Below are 17,218 nucleotides of genomic sequence, written 5' to 3'. Positions count from 1 at the left end.
GTGCTAGTCTAATCTAAGACAAAAATACCATGGAAAGGAAGAAAACAGGTGATGTGATCAGTAACCACAATGAGTTATGTGATATCTGTATTAAACACCTGAACTCGGAAGAGGTCACCAGTATCTTTGCTGACCTTTCAGAGAGTTCCTGGTGTGGTCTGTACCCAGGACTAAGTGTGGGCTTAAGGAGCTGTCAGACTAGTGTCCTTCTGTGATGGCAGCAGCTGCAATGCTTTGCTCTGCTGGACAGTTGTGCTGCTCCAAACTGGTTTCCTCCAGCATCTTCTCTGAGCTGTGCCAAGGACAGTGCCAGGGAACTGGTGCTGTGGAGAAGGAATATGGGGATACTCTAGAGTATGACTTTGAAAAGAGCCTGTTGCTTGAAATATGAGCTAAGTCTGGGCTTTTTTTCACTTCTGTGCATCCTGTTTGCAAAGGGGTTGAGCAGAATAGGGCTGAGTGAGCACAAAGGCAGCAGGGACACTGCTACAATGTTTTGCCGTGTCAGAGAGGCAAAGTTGTATCAAATAAATGCTAATTATTTTTTAACTATATCTTAATTAGTTGTGGCAGAAAGAAATTAAATAGTTACATGAGCTCTAATCTTCCTCTGCTCCTGTCTCAGTGAAAATGATGGAATTCTTTTCCAAATAATTATTTAAAGAAAGATACTCGCTAGTAACTCAGTTGAATTTTTAACTTTTAATACTGAAAATTCTCCTCTGGTGCCAGCACAGTAAGTATCATGGATTGCTGCAATTAAACCAGTGCATTAAGTTATTCATAATACTCTTTCTGGGCAGTGTTCCCACCTGCTTAATCTGTGCTATACAAACGTTTATTAGAACTGACTGTTGAAAAACGCCAAGCTAAATCGGACACTAAAAAAAAAAAAAATTGAAAAATCAATATGATGCCCTAAACTGGTTTAATGTGTCTTTCCTCTTCAATAATCCTGCATGTTACTGATTTATTTGCTGTAATGAACATGCCATTCAACCGAAACAAGATTAGCTGCTTAAACCACCGCATTAAGCACGGAGCAACTTTAATGCTGCTTTATATTTCATTGTAATGCTCAGCACTTACAGTGGTGTGACTTTCTCTCCTCTGCAACAAGGAGTTTGTGTGAGTCACAGAAGGCTTCCCAAATGGTGTTTGGTTAAAGCATTTGAAGCGGTAAATATGGGTTGGAGAGTTGCAACGTGGCACCTCCTTCATCCAAACTTAAGTGGAACCAAACCAGTGAGCAGGATTAGTGCACAAATTTATACTCTCTTCAGGACTTTTCTGGGGTCAACCATTAAATAAATGGCTTATGTCAAACCAATCTAGGTTAAGACAGAGAGAACAGCCACTGGCAATCAGAATCTTCCTTTGGACTTCATTCAAAAAACCTTTTTTCAACATTTCAAAGAATAGCAATTTACTGTGCCGCATCAAAAAACAGACTGCAGGGAGCAGGCATCTTGGCTTTGCAAGAAAGAGTTCCAGGATAGATGTGGTAAAGACAGAAGGTTTTCCATGGAGTCTGTAGAAGGAGACAGGGAAGTAAGAGTACAGGTATTTTCACCTGTCAGGGATTGTGTAATGTGTAATAGAAAGTCTGTTCTTTTGCATAATACTGGGAAGGTCTGAAAAGTTTAAGCTCTCTAGTTTCCAGGTAAGAATGTCTGTTCTCTTCCTGCTATAGTGGCAAACTTGTGGGTTTTCAGTGGGTTTTGATTACTGTTCTTTCACTCTGTCACAAAAATGCTGTTTTAGATAACTACCTTCCCTTCTTGTTGGTTAAAAAGCAAGTTATATTTGCTGGGGCATCTGTATATTCTCCATAGTTCTCAAAATTGCAATGAATTTTCTGTTGCCAGTGCAATGTTATGTTTCTTTTTCTTTTTCTTTGGAAGTTTATGGTGAGTTGCCAACATGTTTTAGCAGCTTTTTGGGGTCTTGGAGTCAAACTTAGACTATCAAACCCAGAGAAATATGTTTCAAGGTATTGCAGATGTGTGCTGAGTTGAGGACAATTATATAAGCATGTAGAAATTATAAAAAAAATTGTACATTTGCACTGTGCTGGAGGAGGTTTTCAAATGCAGATGGTGGTTCTTGCTCCAGAAAGTGCATGTTAATTCTGGTGAGTGCTGCTTTTGTCCAGGTGAGCAGAACACAGAAACAAAAGTCATCTAGTAATGAGAGAGTTGAGGGATCAAAGGAAGCTGCTTCTGGAGGGGCAAATGCATTCTGGAAGTCTGTTAGGGGAAGCAGCCTTACTTTGCATTGCTCCATTTAAACAAAGCAAACAAACCTGAAGATGTTTTCAGAATATCAGCCTGAAGGGTGAGTGCTGGGATGCAAAAAAAGGGCTTGTGAGTGTTGGCAAAGATATTAATTTGCCACTAATATGACACTTTTTCAGGGAAGAACAGAATCTGAGGTGAATATGATGGAGTGCCCTGAGAGGAACATGCATGCTTCAAGGGGAAAACACCGTCCTCAGCAGCTGGTTTAAAATGCAGGAATTGTAACAGTCACGTTTCTGTGGAATACTTGTGTGTTATTCCTTAATTATCAGGAGCCCTCTCGGCACTGTTTGCTGTTGCTGTCCAAACTGCACAGATGTAAATGATGCTTGCATTTAGGTCTGTGTTACAGCAGGCTCAGTTCCTATGGGGTAATACGCTTATTTTTTCTGTTACACAGATAAGCAGCTGCCTTTATTGCAGCCACTCACATGAGCAACTTTAGGTTCACTCATAAGCTCCCACAGTCATGTTTTATTCAATGAGGAAGTGATTTGTGTGATCTTGTAATTCACAGTGATGGAAGCACTTGGACTGACCTGTTGGATACCCCAGCAAGCATCAGAAGAAGGGACAGTGAGAAAGAAGGAATGAGAGAGCAACAGTGAAACTGAGCAGGAGAAAGGAGGATTGAATAGTCCTGGGAAAGCCTCTGCCCTGCCTTGGCTTGTATAATGGGGACTTATACAACACGTAACCCAACCTGACCCTGACCCCGCCAGTGCTCAGGGACTATATTTTTACTAAGATTAAGCTTTTCTTTTCTTTCTTTTTCCTGGAACAATTTCATTGGCTTTTAGCTTGCCTCTTGGCTGGCATGGTCAAAACAAGCTTGCCTGTTTTTATCTGTGATATTTACCTGCATCGTCCATGAGTTGTGCAGCAGAGGCTGCTTTGGCCCAACAGCTGTGTGTGTGCCAGCCTTGTTGGGGAGCATGTGGCTGTCTCACAGAGGGTTGGGTAGTGAGGAACCACTCCAAAAATCGAGCAGGTAAAGGGGCCCACCATGCCTGGTTTCTTTATAGGGCTTCTCTCTCACTTTGCTGAGGAGATTGTGTGCACAGCTGATCCCCAGTGACTGGTTACAGGGGTGGATTTCTGACTTATGCATACAGATGCCCACTTTCTTCTGTTCAAGTGAAAGCAACTCTGTAGTATGAGGTCAGAAGTAAAACCACATGTCCTGTGCTTTCTGGCAAGAATGTAGAGGGACTACAGCTCTTCCCCCTCGAGCTTAGGGTTTTTTTTCCCCAGGTGGGATGGCTGTCCTGCAGTGCACACCTCACTGTGCAGCAGTCTGCAGTCTTACACGCAGGCAGGCGACCTCAAGGAAAAAGCAAAGCATGCACAGATGTGCTCTGCCTGATCTCTCACCTTCTCAAGTTTTTGCTGCTGCTGTGTCCAGAAGTCTGTAAGCAAAAAGGACACATCACAGGGGTTTGGATACATGGCGTCTCAGCACAAGGATGCCAGATGTGACCCATGTGCTCTGTGCTTGACCTAACTCTTCTGAATCAACCATATGATCTTGAAGGCACTTAAACTGGGCGAACACATGTTTTCTTCCCTGTTCTGGTTTCTATTTCTGGCCATTTTGATTCAAGATCTGCTTTTTTTTCCCCTGAAAATTTATGCTCACACAGCTGTGATAGCTCAGTAAAAGGAACAGCACCGTCCTTTATGTGTCTGGGGCAGAAATCAAGCTGTGAGTTATCTTCATGGTCTGACATTATGAAACTCTCATATTTTTACACTGGAAACTCATTCCAAGGGGACAATAAGCATAAGACAACATGGACAGAAATAGAAGTAACAGATTGAAATATTTATATGTATATTTCTTTTTCCTTTTAAGTGCACCTTCCTGAGTTTCAGAGTGTATTACTTCTTAGCTCCTGTGCCATGAGTCAGACAATCTGTGAAATGGAGGTGCACAGACTCTACTGTTCTTGCTTCCAGCATCTGTGAGGGGAGATGAGGTAAAAAGGAAAAAACAGTAGGGATTGAGAGACTGAGACCCCATCTTACTCACTGTTAGGAAAAAAAAAAAGTGTGTCTGCTAAGAAGGGATAAAAAGAGCATAAATTCCAGTCAGATGTGCCTCTTGTGCAAAATGACTAATGAAATGACATTGGTATCTTAAAAATAGACCTTGCTTTAATGGGAAAATATTTTAGAGGTCATTTAAAAGGAAATCAAACCCCCAGGAATGATGAAGAAGGTATGACTGCCTGCCTGGGCTTTGTTATTTCTTAGAAGTAAATCTCGTTTTGGGGACAGCTTTTAAGAAGAACAGTAAAGCCTGGCTCACGTACAATAACCAAGCTCATACAAACAAGTGTGGGGCAGGGCACACGAAGGGGCTGCAGAGGCCAGAAAACAAGTGCTGAGTGGTGTGTAAATGAACTCAGCCTCTCCTGACCCTCGGGCAAACCCTCCTGCCCACGTGGAAACAGGAGCCTTTGCTGGATCCCTGAACCCAGGGGCAAACCTGGGTCTGGCATCAGCCCGGGCAGGTCCTGGCTGGGGGAGCAGCCTGGCACAACGCAGGAGCACAATGGGGCATCTTCCTTTGAAATGCATTTCTTGTGCTGCTGGAACACACACCCCAGCCACCTCTATTTTGGGGTGAGCTGTGCCTGAGGAAGAAGGTAGGAGCTGCTGCAGTGGTCATCTCCAGCCAGGAGCTGTCTCCACTGTGCCTGCCAGCTCTGGCACCGTGGGCAGGACTCATTTTTTGTTCACGCTTTCTGTGCCCACTGGGTTTTCCTAAACCTTTGCTGTTTCTCTTCTGTAGTTCCCCCAGTAGCACATATGCCCCAAATAACTGTTTGTCAAACCATGTGCTCAAACACCTGCAAGATGAGATTTCTAAAAATTAGTTTATATACTGAAAACATGAAACGGATTAATGCAAAGGGGAAACGTTTGATCTCTTTCACCAAATAACCATATCAAAAGCTCTTTTCAACGCCTTTTGTTGAAACATATAAAAGTCATGAACTCCTTGGCTGCTGGCCAGTACATCAGAGCAGTGCCTGGTGTAAACTAATGTCGCTCTGTCAGTCTCCAGGGACATGAAGTGACTCCTGCCATGCCTGGATGCAGCCTCCAGGGATTAACAGGGTGTTTGTATGGCTGGTAACACTGGATGTTCTGTACTGAAATGGGTAAATGTGTATGAAAACCTGTGAGTCTATTTGAGAAGCCAGCTCCTGAAGTACAGCAGATATTGTCTCCAAGAGAAAGAGACTGACAGACTGGCTATCTTTGAGGTGATGAATAAGAAATAACGTATGTTTTTCTAAAAACTTGTGAGTTTTTATTGAAAATGACACCTTGTTCCAAATACATCAATTTTGATTTCCTGCTGCTTGCCAGGAAAGGCTACTCCCCAGTGAAGGAGAAGTTCCTTTCTGTTTTTGTTTGAACAAAACTGAGTTATGGGAAATTTTCCATCTCTGTACCTGAGCTGATGGTTCAAGGAGAAAGGAACAGGTTTCCTGTTTTAATATTTCACCCTTCAGAGCTTTTCCTGCTAATTTGGAGGAGTGCTGAAAATGAAAAAATGAAATTTATGAGAGTGCTTTGCAGCTGTGGTGCAGTTTATTACCACAAACAGGTAATGCCATGATCACTTGGTAGACACCAAGCAAGCCAAGGAAGGGTGCAGCAAGAAGAAGTTGATGGCAGAGGTAAACATTGATGAGTTCACAGGTCTCAGAACACCCACAGAGACTGTGGTCATGCTGCCAGGTCAGGAGCAGTCACTGGCCAGGAAGCACTGGGGAGCCCAGGGAGCTGCAGTGCCAAGGAAATCACTGCTGAAATGGGCAGGCACGTGGAGGGGGAGCAGGAGCTCCTAGAGGTGCGTGGTTCACTCAGGGTTGGGTGTCCCAGCAGTGTTCACTCAGGGCAGGACAGCTGACACTGAATCTGCAGGGTGGGAAGAACTCCTCACTGGGTCCTGTAAGCAGCTTCCTCTGCTTGCTTTTCACATAAATCCTCAGTTCTTCCCTCTAGTGCTTCCTTGCAGTGTTTCATCCATGTTCATTAGCAGCACTTCACTTCTGAACACCCAGGGTGGCTTTGAAGATTCATATGTCATCACTCCAGTGGCTGGTTGATTCCAGAATCATGGCTCTTACTTCGTGCAGGCTGTGACATGAATCCACATCTCAGTAATGTTATACTTGTCCAATACATACTGGTCCTCCTCAAAATATCACAGACTCCTTGAGGGTGGAAGGGACCTCTGGTCTGGTCCCTCTGCTCCTACTGGACCACCCAGACACAGTTGCCCCAAGGTGAGTCTGTGCTCAGCTTCTCAGTTAACTGTTTTTGCAGGGATACCACTGAAAGTGAACACAGCACTCCAGGAAGGTGCTGAGAAAGCACTGCTGGGTGTCAGGTCCCATGCCCAGCTCCTTATTGGGGCAGGATGGTGTCCAATATAATCCTACAAAAACCCCTTCTAGGCCAGTCTTTGTCCTCCAGGGGCTGATGCTTCTCCCGTATTTCCTGTACCACCTGGTTACTAGCACAGCGTGTCCTTTTGTGGGTTTGGTGTCAAAGCTCCTGCTTTGATCCCTGGAGGTCTGAGCAGTCCATTGTGCAGGGCTGGGAGTCCTGTGTGTGCTTCAGGGAGAGCCAAATAGCTCCTTAAATGCTTGTTAACCCAAATCCAGGGTGAGCATTGGACATTCCTTCATTTTGGGACCAGCCCTAAATTCGATCCCTTATTAGCCATCCAAGAAGCTGCTGCTGCTATTGCTGCTGAGTCACACTCAAGTGGCTATTGTAAACAAGGGATGGTTAAAATTGTCTTCTTTACCTGATATTTCAAGGAAAAAAAAGCTCTCAATGAATAACAGGGAAAGCACATTCTGAGCTTGGCTTCCTGGGGAAGGCAAGTTTGTGCCTTAAGGGGTTTGATTGCAGATTATGACCTCCTACATTTGTAATCTCTTGGCAAATCTTAATCAAACAACCTGAGGGAGAACATACAAAGAGACAGCAGTTTCATGATAAGGGCTGCTAAGGAGAGGAAAAAAATTACCCAGAAATTATCCCTCAAAGAAGTGGCAGCCTGACCTCACCATTGGATAGCCATGACAGAATTCCACAGGACAGAGCCTGTAGAAGCTCCAGCTGCAGGGAAAGCTACAGACAGATTTGCACCTTCCTGGGCATCACAATCAATTGACCATGGGGCACAAATGTGGCTTTGTTAGTTCCAGTCCTTCAGGACTACCTAAGCCAGCCTGCTGGTTCTGCTTTACTCCCCAGTCTTTCAGTGCCCACTGCAGCCCTGGGGCCCTCCTGGTCTTGGCACAGCTGCCAGACTGGTGAGAGGGCAAAACAACCAGCTCAGGGCAGTGGTGGAACCATCTCTCCTCATAGAATCTCAGAAATTTATGGTCTGCCAGAAATGTATGTGCCTACAGTGCTGACTACTGCTGAGTTTCTCAAATACAAGAGGATTTTTTTTCCCCTTGGTACCAAGGAGTTTTGTGCTGAGTTGACTGAACAAGACTTTCCAGCAGTCTTTCTTCCCTGAAAGATTAGGAAAGTTAAACATTTCTTAGGAGTTCTATCATGTCTGAAATATCTTTATTCCACGTATGAATTACCTTTTTTTCTTTTAAACTGATTTATGTACCAAAGCTGAGCCCAATGCTTTCATTCCCAGCTGTTGCTATTTAGCTGCTCCCCTCTCTAAAACTTTTTATTTACTTTTTTTTTTTTTTTTTTTTTTTTTGTTTTTGTTTTAAGGTGAGAGCCTGAGAGAGGTCAGCTGGAACATAAGTGCTCTGCTTTTCCCTTTCATTAGCACAAGTGATGGCTACACATGGATTTCAAATTTGTTTCAGCTCTTACAGGGAGCTCTTTGCAGCCTGAAGCAGGGATTGATTGCCTGTGAAGAGGCTCTGCGGTAACAAAGACAGAAGTCAGGCAGGGAAGGTCTGACATGTGAGCTGTCAGAGGCGGTGTCACTGCCAGCTGACCCATCATAAGACTGCCGGGAACAGCCAAAGGGTGCCCTGCTCGGGAGGTTCTAGTGCCCTGCTCCCTGCTAGTTTGTGCTTGGAAACAGATTGACTAACATAATAGAATGATTTTGTAATCTGTCATAATACCATAAGCTACAGATCCACAGACTTTGACCCCTCGCAGGTATAATGAGCTCCTTTATTCAGCTGCACATGCTCTCTCGATGGGGGAGAGAGAGGGGGGCTTTTTTCTAATTATATATCCAAAGCATATGTTTTGCCCAGAAACAAAGCATTATATTCATTAGTGAAATCCTATAAGCTTGGCTCTTTTTATTAGCCAGTTAACTAATTGACAGTTAAGAGCATGTATTAATATCATGGTGTAACCATGCAGTCACTTAATCTGACAGCTTTATTAAAATCATAGCATTGCTCCTCTAAGTTGCTACAGCGAAGGGCTGTAGCATTTGCATTAGAAACACTGGTGTTTCGAGATATTAAGCTCAGCTGTGAAAAAAAAAATCAACATAACAACACACAGTCTCAGCCTGGTGTTAGTCTCTGTTAATCTTTTGTCAGAACTGGAGAAGAGCACTAAAGGTCCTGCTCAATCAATTTAAAGTAGATTTTAGGAACCTACAAAAACGTTTGTTATTACATTATCCTTTTTCTTTACTGCATCAGAGAATTGTAGCAAAATGCAGAGCATCACATGTGAAATAATAATGCAAAACTCTGGGTGCAGTGCAAGCAGGGGTGTGTGTCACACCAGGGACAAGGGGAGCCCAAGTACAACTGTGGATGTGGCACTGAACACAGCCCTTCCATTTACTATGGTAGTTTAACAAGGTAAATGACATGTAAATGGAAAAGCTTAGAAAATAAATACTGGTAATGGAATCAATGTCATCGCGGTGTGATGACATTGTACAAATCAATCTTGCATCCTCACCTCACCAAAGCAATAGCTCTCTACAGCAGCCCGTGTTTGAAAAGGTTGAGGTGGCAGATTTTTGTCACAAAGTGCAGTGCTTTCATGAGGAACGAGAATAAAAGCTCTACAGAATCACATTATTCCTTTCATTATGCTTGCACAGCCTCTGCATCTGGTTTACAGATCTTTATTACCTGGTGCCTGACATAAGATGGTGAATACAAAACAGCTCTGGGTTTGCCAGACTGATAACTACAGAGGAAAAGAAAAGGAAAAAAGAAGAAAATTAGTGAAGGAAAAATAAATATGAAAACACATAATGATATTTTTACAGATCTTTACTTCATACAGATTGGCAATCACTGTGGAAAACCCAAAAATCTTTAAAATATCCTCTCACTGAGCAGCAAGGCTGCCCACTGTGGGCATGCCTTGCCTGTTGCAGCTGTGAGAGCTGTGTTTGGCTGGGCTGGAGTGCATTTACTGGCCTGACATGAATCACCCTGTGGCCAGAACCACCTGGAGTGGTGGCCTGGCTTTATTCATAGCAAAGATGTGCACATCCCCATCCCTGCCAGGACAGGCTAAATTGCTCTGATTCTGCACTCCCTGCCCTCTGTGCCTGAATTGCCCATGACCATTATTGCAGCTCAGCAAGCAGAGGACAAGAGTCCAGCACCAAAGGCCTTACAAAAGAAGCTTCACCCCCTTCATTTATTGCAGTCTTCCCATTTCTTTGCCATGGGCAGCATTGAAGTGAGTCACAGAAGTATGTAGCCAGACTGATCCCCACAGCCAACCCCTGTTGTATGAAAGATCTCATCTGGAATGGTTGGGACCAAGTGGAAATTACCTTGCCTGAGGTAATTTGGGCTAGATATTTCTGATACAGAAGCAGAAAAGTCAAAGTGTCTTCAAGAAATTTTTGATTACTCTGCAGCTAAGAAGCCTGTTCATGGGAAAAAAAAAAAACAAAACAGTAATTTTTGAAGCAAAGAAACCTCTCAATGAGCAGTGGGCTGAAGTCAGTGGGTACACATGAATACAAGCACATGTTGGTGCTTTCACTGTGCTCATAGAAGAGAGCACATGAGCCTTGCTACCCCCTGCAGTTCATTGCCCCTTTCTCTGCTGTTTCTATCTAGTGCAACTGTGCTAGGGATTTGAGGGGTATGTCCTAGCCTAGCCCTTTTGGTATCCACCCATGGATCTACTGTCCATCTAATTCCTTAGTCAAACATTTGACTTCCCCAGCTTTATGCAGCTGCCAGCAACAGAAATTCACTGCCACCAGCCTAATGAGGGTCTCTTTTAAACCAAGCTCCTATGTTTCCTCCAGTCTCCTCCACAGTGATGTTTGCTGATTTGTGTGTTGCTCCTCCACTTGGCTGTTGCTGCCTAACAAAAAAAGCTTTGTAAACCTCTAGTATGTCCTTTCTCAGCCACCTCCTCTGCAGAACCTCAGCCTGCCTGCTTGCTCCCTGTAAGATAATCTTCAGATGATCTCCTTGATCATTTCAGTTGCCCTTTCCCATCAGGTCTCTAGTTCTGTATCAAGGGTCATTGGTCAACAGATGTCTGCTCCAGCCACCAGTGGTAAGTGTAGATCAGTTCAGCCAGAAGGCTGAATTTTCAAAGTCCCTTTTATTTTTGCCATGACATCTATTAGGATTCAATCTTAATGAAAAAGAATTTTCATCCTTTGTCTTCTGAAATGTTCATCTAAACCCAGACAATATTGACCCTTAAAATGAAGCAATAGACAAAGTAAATTGGGGAATGGCAGTTAATTAAAAATCACAAGTGAAAGCTGATAAAAAACTCCCTGGAATTTAGTACAAGCCTCTTTGCATAATATTGGTGGCCAGTGACAAGACCTGAGGGAATGGCCTGAAGTTGTGTCAGGGGAGGATTAGTTTAGATATCAGGAAAAGTTCTTCACCCAGAGGATGGTTGGGCACTGGAACAGGCTCCCCAGGGAAGTGGTCACAGCACCAGGCCTGAGAGAGTTCAAGTTTTTGGGCAGCACTCTCAGACACATGGTGGGATTCTTGGAGCTGTCCAGTGCAGGGCCACAAGCTGGAGTCTATGATCCTTCCAGCTCAGGACATTCTCCAGTTCTAATTTATGATTTATTACATTCATAGTTTTACAACTATTTTCTTGGACAAATCTTGCACAGGCAGCAGCCAGGCAATGGTGTCAATGTGAATTTTTCCTGATCACTGGCAGCATGATTGTGATCATAATATATAAAATGTCAAGGAAAGCCTCTTTTAAACATTCAAATATCTGTTAAAGAAAGCCCAGCCATGTTGAACAGATGGCTGCTGTATATTGGAGCAGACTTATGGAGAGGACTATAATATCAAACTTCCCAAGCAATCTCTGAGCAGCAGAGGAGTAAGCAATACCTCTAATGCGAAATCAGAGGTAAAATGAATTAGGCTGTGATAACCCTTGAAAAAGAAAAGGTATTTTGTGAGTTTCTGTGCAAAGACCATTTGAGCTCTAAGCTTCATAATCAGCTTGGGAAATAGTTTAACCCACAGGAATCTTTGTGACTTATTTCTGTCTTCCTGAGTTTGCAAGGTCAACTATCAAAACAGATACAGTTTGGAGAGCTTTGAGTGACAAGCAGTGAGCATAATTTACAGATGATTTTCTAAAGGCAGTGCTATTGCATCATTTTTACATAATGTTTAACAATATGGCATAAAATAGTTAATTTAAACAAAAATGGGAAACTCGGAGGGGAAAAAAGGGGGGGTGTGGACTTTTCAGATAATCCACTTACTGCATCTTTGTTGTGCCTATCCTCATAATACCCCTGAGTCCCAGTTGCTGGATTTAGCTGTAACACTTACCAACTTTCAGAGAAGCAGCAGCCGTGCTCCAGCTTTCATTGCTAATATTCCTGGCATTAGTGCCCTGTGGCAAAGCCTGCATCTCCTCAAGGTGAGGGTTGCTTGTGGCTGCTCCCTGTGTGCAGCTGGGTAAAAGGCAGGGAGGGAGGGAGGGAGGGAGGGAGGAAGGAAGGAAGGAAGGAAGGAAGGAAGGAAGGAAGGAAGGAAGGAAGGAAGGAAGGAAGGAAGGAAGGAAGGAAGGAAGGAAGGAAGGAAGGAAGGAAGGAAGGAAGGAAGGAAGGAAGGAAGGAAGGAAGGGCGAGCACTGGCCCTAGGTCATTGGGAAACCCTCAGCTTCTAAAGCTCTGCTCAGCTTCAGTACTGCATCCTCACAGCTACTCCCTAGCAAGCAACAGGAAAGAATAAAGTTAGCCAAAATGCCAACGAAATTGATTCCTGATGGAACTCAACCACTGGATTTTCACTAAGGGTAAAACTCCAGGAAGTCATGGCCCAAACGTTACAGACAAATGTATTAGGGTGCTTAAGCTCTTATCTTCCCACTTAACTGGCTCTTCCAGCACTGCACTTTATTCAGGAGCACTGTGGGGTTTTGAGCTGCCACTACTGAGATACTGAGATACAAGCTGCCAGCACTCTGCTCTAGGACCTTTTTCCTGAATTTGCCACCTCCCAGCAGGAATACCCCACAATTTACTGTCATATGAAACTACCCACAGCATGAAGTTCTGCACTATTCAGCACACTGCCCAGGAAAGCTCCATTTTCCCATTGTCATGGTTTTTCCTGGAATACTGTTAACTTCCTTCACAGTAGCAGAGAAGAGGAGGGTATGATTCGGATTTGTGCTGGAAACAGGGTCGTTAATCCAGGGATATTTTAGCTTCTGCTGAGCAGCTTTTGCACAGAGTCAAAGCCTTTTCTGCCTCTCACCCCACCCTGCCAGAGAGGGGTCTGCACAAGGAGCTGGGAGAGGACACAGCCCAGACAATTGACCTCAGCTGACCAAAGGGATTGCCCATGCCCTATGACATCATGCTCAGCATATAAAGCTGGGGAAGAAGGAGAAAGGAGGGGATATTTGAAGTGATGGTGTTTGTCACTGCTAAGAGTGATGGAGCCCTGCTCTCCTGGGAATGGCTGAACAGCTGCCTGCCTGTGGGAAACTATGAATTAATTCCTTGTTTCGTTTTACTTGCATGTGTGGCTTTTGCTTTACCTGTTAAACTGTCTTTATCCCATGTGTTTTCTCCCTTCTACTCACTTGATTCTCCTCCCCACACTACCAGGAGAGAGTGAGTGAGTAAGTGGCTGCATGGGACAGAGTTGCCAGCTGAAACCAGCCCTTGTTCCACTGATGTGCTTGTCCTGGGTAATTTTTACTGAAATGGGGTTAATATGCTCAGAGCAGCCACAGTAGTGATGACACACAGTATTACGGAGTAATTGCTCACCACCTTCTGACCAATGCCCAATCTATGTCCATGGGCAGTGCTCCCCAGTTTCTATAAGGAATCTCAGTGTACAATACATGAAGCCAGCTGCATACCTTTCCCCTCTGCAAACCAACAGGATTCACCTTGTCCTTCAGCAGCCAGCTGGGGTTAAACCATGGCATCGGTCCTACACACTTCCATGCTTCTGCCCTTCAGCTCTTCTCCTTCACCTTCCCCACCTCATTCCTATTGGTTTGGCACAATCTTTGTGCCTAGCCAGGAGTGGATCTATGATGGTATTTGTGGAAATTGCATGAAAATGTCAGGAAGTGTGCCAAGGAAGATATGATACAAGTATTTCCTCACCGCTGTTGGGAAGCAAATTGGACGTTGGGGTATGCAAGAATGGGGCAATGCCAAAAGGGAGCTATGCTCCTGTGGGCAGTTCAAGAAGAGGTTAAAACATGGGGCCTTTCTTGAATGGTCGTGTTAGAACTCCTCTATGGCCCTGGACAACATTAGTTTTATTCCCATCCAAAACAACAGGCAAATCTGAAGAAGTCAGGTCCACTCGGGTCCCAGGGTGGATCATTGGGGCATCAGTTTTAATCTGGATTCTCTGTCAGAAATAAATAAAATAGCAGCAATAAAAAGTGCCAGTGAGAAGGGCAGTGGTGTTTGCAAGGAAGTGGGTTCATGCACTCACCTTCATGGAACTAGCTGAGGGCAGCTTCCCTCCTGTAGTGTGTTTCCCTTAATGAAAATCTCTTTTGGGTTCATCACTCTTCAGGGTGGTCACAATAAAGTTTTGACTGGAAGTGTCTGGAAGAATGGACCATCCTGTGTCACAGGACAGACACAGAGAAAGAACATTTCTAAAATAGCTGGGCCAAACACAAAGACTGCTGTGTGACCCTGCTTGCAGTGTGGATCAGGAGCAGAACCAAAACAGGGACTGCAAGCCAATGTGGCTGGGTAGCCTGAAGTGGATCTCAGTCACACACAGTGCAGATCCTGGTGCCTTTCTGGTGTCTGTAGCTTTTCCATGGTGACAGGTTCTTCTGAAGCCCTCACAAAGAGCTGCTTTGTTAGCAACGCCCGTTTCAATGAAATATGCCATGTAAACCTGTTATCTTCTCTCTTTCTCATCTAAAAGATTTCTTCTTTTGTTGCTTTGATGGCCCAGATATGCTAGTCTTATGCAATGCCACATTGCATTTTATTGGGAACTAGTATACCTACAAAACTGGCAAATCATTGGAAATTCATCACCTTCTCATCAGACTTGTTTGGCAGCAGCATGAGCTGGAGAATGTGCCAGGATTGTGTTGGATTGCCATTGTTGTAGTAGAAGTTAGTAGAAATTTAGCCCTAGCAGCTTAAACATTAATAGCTAGAGTGCACAAAGTCTATAGACTGTGGCACATGAATGATAACATGCCAAATAACTAACTACAGAATTGGCCAAAACATCCATAAGAAGATGTGAAATAGGATACAGAGGCACTGTTTACTGGATAAGATGACCATTTAGTACTGAAACAGGAAGAAAATTAAACCAATGCAAAACCAGCAGATCCTGGACCCCAATATTATGGAACTGTTTCATGAGGGGTGGGGAGTTTAGGTTGCAAGGAAATAATTGCCCAGGGATGTCTCTGTTTGACGTCCCTATTTGGAGGCACCCAGCTCAAGCTGTAGTGTTGTTAATAAAAAGCACTGTGTAGAAAAATCTCTTTTCAGTTTATTGATTTGGTGAAAGCCTGGAGTTGAGCCCTGCAGTGGTGGCTGCTGTGTGTAGTTTCCACAGCAGTTTAGGGACCCAGTGGGATTCTAGGCATCCACCACTAGATGTTGGATTCTCTAGTCTCCAAATGTCCAGCTGCTGGCATCACCTGAGAACTTTGGGGATAGGAGGCACTGACTGATGAGTGCTAAAATTCCACACTAAATCCTGGATATTCTGTCTTCAAGTGGATTCAAGTTCCAGCTCAGAAGCATGGTAGAAGAGGTGGTGCTGGCTTGATAAGAGTAAGGCACACAAATTTGGCATACAGGTATGGGGAATGTACCCAGCAGAGCAAAGGGGATGCCCTGAACTGAAGTATAATTTAGTGGAAGCTAAAAGTGGATAATCTGGAGTGAACTGGACCAAAGTACAGGAATGTAGGCAGAGGCTAGAGGAACACCTTAGTGATGGTGAAGACCATGGTGGGATTTATCAAAATGCACAGGAATGATCACACAGAACTTTAACAATGAGTTAGTGGCAAGAGTATTTGTTGACAAAGTCATCTCAGATATACAGAAATATTTTAAAGAACGTGTTAGCTGGTTGACAAGGGGAGACATTATAAAAGACCCCAAGTTTTATGGTTATGTTTATGTGTTACATGTTTATGTTTGATGGATGGGAAGAAAAATGCATAGAGCTGAACTTGAAAACGAAAAGAAACAGGAAAAGCAATAAGAGGCTAGTCTTTTAATGGCAGTACTGGCAAAGAGTTTACTACTAAGAGGGTGAAAGAAGGGGGAAGGGATTTACCCGTTGAAGAAAGGGCAGGGGTAGGTCAGATTTGGAGGAATAAAAAAGAAAAAAAAAGAGAAGATTTGTATTTAAATGGGTGGGAAAGTGTCATTACTGTGGGGAACTTGGTCACTGGCAAAGAAAATGCCCACTGCATACAGGGGGGCATCATGGGGAACTGGTCATGGGAGATGTAAGACAGGAATCATGAAGTAATCTGCAATGACTGAAGGCAAGGACTCAGAATACTGCGGAAATCAGAGTTTATGGGATGTGGAAATTACTGTGAGAAACAGGAAATAGATGGATGTGGAGAAGATTTGTATTAGCAGAAATATCCCTGTCTTTTTTATTAGGAAGAGATCTCCAGACCCTGGAGATACAATTGAATCTATCAATCAGAGTCGTGATTTGACAATCACGGGGGTATGTGTAACATCTGAAGCTCAGGAGCCCGACCTGGAGATAGCTAACCCTATGGAAGCGGTCCCCAGGGAAATGCAGGGTCAATCGGGAACTGCTGCGAGACTGCCGGAACACGCCCGAAAACAAAGGGAGGCGCGCCCTCTGCTGTGAGCAGCATCCCATCCCCGGGAAGCCGGGAAAAGTAGTCAAAAACAAGTAGATCAGCACCTTGTCCGAGGAATCTTGGAAGTGTCTGAATTCCCATATAAAACCCCAATGTTATCAGCTGAAAAAAACCAGATTGGATAAAGGTGGGGATCTTGAGTTTCAATGTATTCCACATTTGAGAGCAACTAACCAGCATGTCTCACACCCCTCAGTGCCAGATTCCTCTCCTGCATCTTGCAAATCATGCACTGGGCTACATGTTTTGCTGTGACTGATCTGACTGAAGCGTTCTTCAGTATTCCCACAGGTGAAGAAAGTCATCCCTTGTTTGCATTCACTTGGAAGAGAATTCAGCTGATGTGGCCTTGTCTTTTAGAGGGGTTTAATGGGTCTTTCACCATATTTTCTCAGATATTAAAAGAAGATTTAAAGGATGTTGAGTTACCTGGTGGATCAGTGTTAGTGCAATATGCAGATAATTTATTTATAAAAGCAAATAGAAATTGCAATGACTGAAAGATATTAAACATTCATGTACTGCCTTAGCAACCAAGGGCACATCTACATCCAAGCTCCAGCTGTGTT

This window comes from Oenanthe melanoleuca, chromosome 3 (genome assembly GCF_029582105.1).
Source record: "Oenanthe melanoleuca isolate GR-GAL-2019-014 chromosome 3, OMel1.0, whole genome shotgun sequence".
Lineage (NCBI taxonomy): Eukaryota > Metazoa > Chordata > Aves > Passeriformes > Muscicapidae > Oenanthe > Oenanthe melanoleuca.
The sequence above is the reverse complement of the archived record's forward strand: the minus strand, read 5'-3'. Positions refer to the sequence as shown.